Source organism: Macaca fascicularis, chromosome 4 (assembly GCF_037993035.2).
Source record: "Macaca fascicularis isolate 582-1 chromosome 4, T2T-MFA8v1.1".
In the NCBI taxonomy this organism is placed as follows: domain Eukaryota; kingdom Metazoa; phylum Chordata; class Mammalia; order Primates; family Cercopithecidae; genus Macaca; species Macaca fascicularis.
In genome coordinates this window covers 10,690,015-10,696,159 of record NC_088378.1, presented here as the reverse complement: position 1 = coordinate 10,696,159, position 6,145 = coordinate 10,690,015, and the positions used below count along the sequence as shown (strand labels likewise).

The following is a 6,145-nucleotide window of genomic DNA, read 5'->3' as shown; positions in this document are numbered from 1 at the left end:
TGCTTTTTCTTGTTCACCTGTTGCTAGACCGTGAAGTGAAGGTCTCCAAGGACAAGGGCTGTGACTTATTCATCAGTGTGTGCTCAGTCCCCAGCACTGTGCCTAGAAGAGGGTAGTTTTCAGTAAAGGCATAAGTGAATAACTGAATAAACCTCTAGCATAAAAATGAATATAAGGTGTACATTCTATCCATTATGAACTGGTGAAGACTGTCCCTTTCTTCATATTTTTATTTTTTACACCTTTATTAAGATAGAAATGACAAATAAAAGTTGTATATATTTAAAGTGCACAACACGATGAGACACATATACATTGTGACATGCTTACTAAAATCAAGCTAATTAACGTATCAGTCACCTTACATTTTTTTCTTACACCTTACCTTTTTTTTTGGTGATAACACAAGATCTGCTCTTAGCAAATGTTAAGTACACAGCACAGTATCTTTAACTCTAGTCTCCATGCTGTAATAAGATCTCCAAAACTTATTCATGTTGTTTAACTGAAATTTTGTACTCTGAGACCAACATGTCTCCAAATCCCCTCCCTCAGCCCCTGATAACCATTCCACTCTCTACTCCTATGAGTTAAACTTTTTTGGATTCTACACATAGGTGAGATCATGCAGTACTTTTCTTTCTGTACGTGGCTTATTTCACTGGGCATAATGTCCTTCAGGGTCGTCCATGTTGTCACAAATGGCAGGATCTCCTTCTTAAAAGCTGAATAGTGTTCCATTGTATGTGTATGTGTGTACATCACATTTTCTTCACATATTTATCTGTTGATGGATGTGTTAGGTTGATTCCATGTCTTGATTATTGTGAGTAATAGCTGTACATTGCAGCAATGATCATGAGGGTGCAGATGTATCTATGAGACACTGATTTCATTTCCTTTGGATGTGTGCACAGAGGCAGGATTGCTGGATTAAGATAGCGTTACAGGTAATACAGGATAAGATGACATTGCATCTCTGGTCCAGGCAGTCAGGAGGTTCCCTGCCACCATGTTACCTGGAGCAGGCTGAGGGAGGCAAGCACACTCAACAGGGAGATTGGACTCTGCTCTGGAGTGGAGCTGGGAAGTGATCCTGTTCCCCTGAGGGAGACTGAGTCGTTGACTCCACCTTGTGGCTGCTGAGCCCTTGCCACCCTGAAAGATGCAGGGTGAAGGCTGGGAGGCTCGAGGCACCTGCTGCCCATGCCCAGCATAAGGCCCCTTGGCATCTGCTTCAGGAGGTGGAGGACTCCCAGGGACAGCTGGGGGCTGAGTGAGGCCCGAGGAAACTCTCTGGTCTCCAAAAGCCAGGATCCAAGCCTCATAGAGCTGTGTTCCCAGGATTCCACTCTCCAGAGCACAGTCCTTAGAGAGGATGGGCTGCCTAGCCTTGAAGTGGGACGAGGAAGAACAGCATATAGAGGATGCTGGCAGAGTGGCTGTCTGAACGTCCTCTGGATGGTCCAAGCGTGGAAGGGCGGCTGGGAGGTTTCCTCTCATGTCCCCATTTTCCCAGAGATGAGTGTGACATTTGGGGGAAAGTAGTGATGGTGACCTAGCTCTTCTGGCTTCGAGCCAGCCCTCTCATCACTGCAATGGAAAAGCCATCTCTCACCTCCCATGCATACAGGGCTCTGCCATTGACGTGGCACTTCATGCATGAGCTAGGACCCACCTGGTCATCCAGTGAAAACACAGCTGTCCCAGGACACAGGTGAGAAGCTGGACAGTTGAGTTGTGGGTGGCTCGATGAGGTTGCCCAGTGAATGAACAGTGGCGTGGGACCAGACCCAGCTCTGCGTTCTTTGTGCCCCGCCACGGTGGCTAAGCTTTCAGAGCCAATTAGTCCTGCTGCTTTATGTCCTTGCCAGTGTGTGTGTTCATGCTTCTGGCAGTTGGTTTGAGGGATACCACAGCCAAAACCTGCTATAACGTGGTCTGCTTCAGAGAGCTTTGCTCAGTGGCTTCCTTCTGTCATCTTGAGTGAGTTGAGAAAAAGAAAGAGGAGAGGATTTGAAGGTTTATTCGGGGCTGTTCTAGAGCCAGCAAAACACTTCCGATATTTCTGTGGGCATGGCCAGATGGGGAATTCAGATGCTGCAACACCAAACCCACAATAGGCATTCCAAAGACAACACATATTATTCGTATATAAATCACGCGCGGAGATGGCAAATGTCTTCTTCATTTAGGTTGTGTTGAATTGTTCACTCACCCTGGCTGTGTGAGACTTCGTTATGGGAGAAGACAATCCCAGCTGTAGGTAAAAGCAAAGGGTGTAGAAAAAAGAAAAATATGTGTGGGCAGAGGATGAAATGGACTTGAAGAGGTCACAGAGTGAGCGAAGACAAATAAATAATAGGGGCAAGGGAGGGATATGAAAAGTAGAGCTCACTGAGTGGTCAGATTTGTACTTTGCTTAACCCCAAAGGGGAAGAAGACGCTATGTGTTATTTCATAAACATCCTGTCATCAGAGAGCACCACCCCAACCGGCATCATTTATCAGGACTGGGCTAACTTAAAATGAAGCAACAGTCATTATTGCTTTTGACTGAAATTAGAAAACCTCAGGAAACACACAACCCTATAAAAATATTTTTTTAAAGTGCAAGTCATCGTGTCTCCCTCAAAAAGAAGTACAGACCAAGTCAGAACAGATGCACCCTGTGCCTGGGAATGGACAGCATGATCCGATCAGAGTCAAAGTACACACACACATACACACACACACACACACACACTCTCTCTCTCTCTCTCATGCATATGAACACACATATATACACACATGTGCACACATGGGCACACACATACACATATGCATACACACATGCACATATATATACACACAAACACACATGCACATATGCCCACACATATACACGCATACACATATGCACACTCAGGCACACACACATACACACATGCATACACACACATGTGCAACACCCATGCACACATCTATACATCCACAAGCACACACAACCACACATACACACATGCTCATACACCCATATACACATATCCACATGCACACACACAAATACACACACACACACACACAGAAACACATATATACATGAGCACATACACACATGTAAACACACATAGATACACACATATACATATCTAATCACATATATACACGACACACAGATATGCACACATACATACACATATTATACACACATACACACATGCCCATGCACATACACAAACACACACACATACACATATACACACATACATACCCACACACACACATGCACACAGACACATATATACATATGCAAACATGCACAACACATGCACATATATACACACCCATATACTTACATATATACACACATATGTGAGCATGCACACGCACATGCACACACATACCCATCTATGCACACATACACATACACACGCACAGTTACAGTCTGGATTAATTGCGTCCCTTGCAAATTCCTATGTTGAAGTCCTAACTCCGAGTACCTCAGAATGTGGCTGTGTTTGGTGACACAGCCTTTAAAGGGTGAAGTTAAAATGAGGTCTTAGGGTGGGCCCAGATCCAGTCTGACTGGTGTCCTCTTAAGGAAATTTGGCCGCACACTGAGACCAGGGATGCGCATGTGCGGAGAGAAGACCACGTGACGACACAGCGAGAAGACGAGAAGACGGCTTGGTCTTCCTGTGGATGGGCATTCCGTTGTTTCCAATGTTTTGCTGCAATAACCATCCTTTGTGTGCCGTTATGTCCCGGAATATACTTTTATTTCTATGGGACAGATTTCCAGGAGTGGGATGGCAGGATCAAAAGTAAAGATTTTAATAATAACTGGCAATTCTGTGACCATCTCTAAGAAACTGTTTGTTTCTTTCCATGGGGAAACTGAGGCCCCGAGAAGCATCTGATTTCCATAATAACCAGGGAGCTTCACCAGATTTTGGCGGCGCTCAGGGAACCCAGGTACATAAACCCAAAGATGACTGTTCTCCAGGAGCCACTTCCGCCAGCAAAGCTTCCCTCTAAATCTTGTAGTTCCCTGTCAGGGAGCAGAGTGCACCCCGCCCCCGCCCCAGCCTTCAGAAGTCCCGGGCTCTGCCCTTCTCCTCTGGCTCCACACTCAGCTAACTCCATGCTGGGCATGGTGCTGGGCCCCGGGATGCCATCTGAGGGCGCTCATCGCCTGCCGGGGACCATGACCAGCAAACCCAAGGTGGTTATACAGCACCTGCCAAGGGCTTGGGGAGATCCAAACAGTGAACCTCCGAGACGAGGAAAGCGGGGGCAGCCAGGGCTTCCCAGAAGTGTGACTTCTGGAAGGGCAGGCAGGGGCCAGCCCAGCAAAGGAGTGGGCAGGGTGTGTCTGACGGAGGAAGTGGGTGGGAGGAGGTGTGGCCCATGCGGGAAACACAAAGTCCACACCCTCCCATCCAGGTGCCAGATGGGATTGGGGGACTCAACTCCCCTCCACAATCTCACTCTGCCAGGCCCCATCTCCTCACCCATCCCCCAGTGCAGCAAGTTCTGGCCAGTCTGTTGCTTTACTCCTGCACTCTCCTTACCTTTCTCTCTAGGAAAATCCACATTTTGGCTCTCACCGTGTCTAGGATGCCTTCCCCGGATGCTGCCACTTATCCCTTGTCTCCCGCAAGCAGCCCAGTGCTGGCACTTTGTAGGTGTTTATCGAGTCCCTGCGGCACTTACCTCTGGAAATCCACATCTGGCATTTGATGCTATGCTGGTAAGAGTTTTAGGCTTTTTAGGGCAGTGTCTTTTGCACTCACCAAGCCCCTTGCCGTGCACACCATCGGGGCTCAGCTAAGTGCTGAGAGACACAAACAGCATCCTTCGGGTCTCTGTGGACATCACAGCAACCTCATCTGCCGAGAATCATTTACACCATGCTGAGGCTTTGTTGAGAATGTGCTGCACAAGCAAAATTCTCCTTCCCCCACAGTACAGCAATTCAATTTCCAGCTTTCCCATCCAAAGAGCAGGGAGATATTGAGTAATATCATACCTACAAAAAGAGAAAAGGAGGGTTTTTGTATGTTTTCTCTTCCCACCAGGGCACAACACCATTAAATATTGGCAGCCTGAGCTATCCCTACCTCTTGTGAGCTTGTGAGGATTTCCCTCAGGATTTGGCTCAGGGAGTTTTAAGGCAGATCTGGTGCACAGTTTAAACACACTTGGTACAATCAGTACTGCTCCAAATAAGTGAGGAGTAAGGGATCATAAGAAAGCCCATTGCTGGGGTCTCCCAGGTTGTGGAGCTTCCCTGTGCTGCCTGGGCAGTGGCCAAACCCCAGCATCTCACCCATGTTGAGAACACAGTCTTCTGATCAGCCACCACCCTGCCTGTGATGGACACGGGCAGCTGAGACCCACTTATTCTGCTGAGACAGGATCACGTGGGCATTCTTGAGTCTTTCCTTTTAAAGACATACTAAAATTGTCATTCAAGCTAATTTCTAAAGGCCCTTTTCTTTGGTTAATATTTTGTAATCTAAACAAAAGTTGCACTTTATCTCAGATTGAAAGAACTTAAGAAATCTATGTTTCGTGGAAGTAATAACATATTAAGGAATAGGATGTTTATGCTAAGAAAATGTTCACTTGGGGCACTGTGCTTTGAGATAACTTTACAGGCCTGCTCTGGAATTATTAGACATCAAGTCCTATTCTGTCCATGGCCCAGCCATTTGCAGCTGCAAAGTAACTTCAAAGGCCTCACCAAGGGTCTACCTTAGAAAATAGCCAGGTTGAAAGGCCTCCATCTATTCTGGGCAGAGGCTATTTCTAGAAAACGATTGCGCCTGATAGCCAATCTCTAAGCGAGCCTTTTATCTGAGAGGTAAGTGTCATCTGGTTGGATGAAATCATCCGAAATCATCTAGTAGGGTTTAAGGTGGTGCATTAATCAGAGGAGTTTCTTCCAGGAACCATGACAAGAGGGCAGTGTGGCCAATGTCACCAATCCTGGCAGGAAGAGCCAGGTGCTGGGAACTGGTCCCTGCTCTTCCCCGAATAAGATTTGCAAACTTGGGCAAGTCACTTAGCCTCAAAGGCCTCTCCTAGTTAATGATCTAATTTATTTAACTTTTTGGAGGTAGTTACAGAGTATTAGGTAGAGGAAAGCATTACTGGT

The 6,145-nt window shown here is 46.6% G+C and overlaps 1 long non-coding RNA gene across 1 annotated transcript; it reads right to left on the bottom strand.

Moving 5' to 3' along the window:
- Positions 1–226: 226 nt before the first annotated feature.
- On the bottom strand, positions 227–5,014 carry LOC141410209 (uncharacterized). The gene is made up of 2 exons (XR_012434394.1): positions 4,699–5,014; positions 227–2,260 (listed from the first exon to the last, which is right to left on the bottom strand). It is a non-coding gene; the product is annotated as an uncharacterized lncRNA (long non-coding RNA).
- Positions 5,015–6,145: the final 1,131 nt, after the last annotated feature.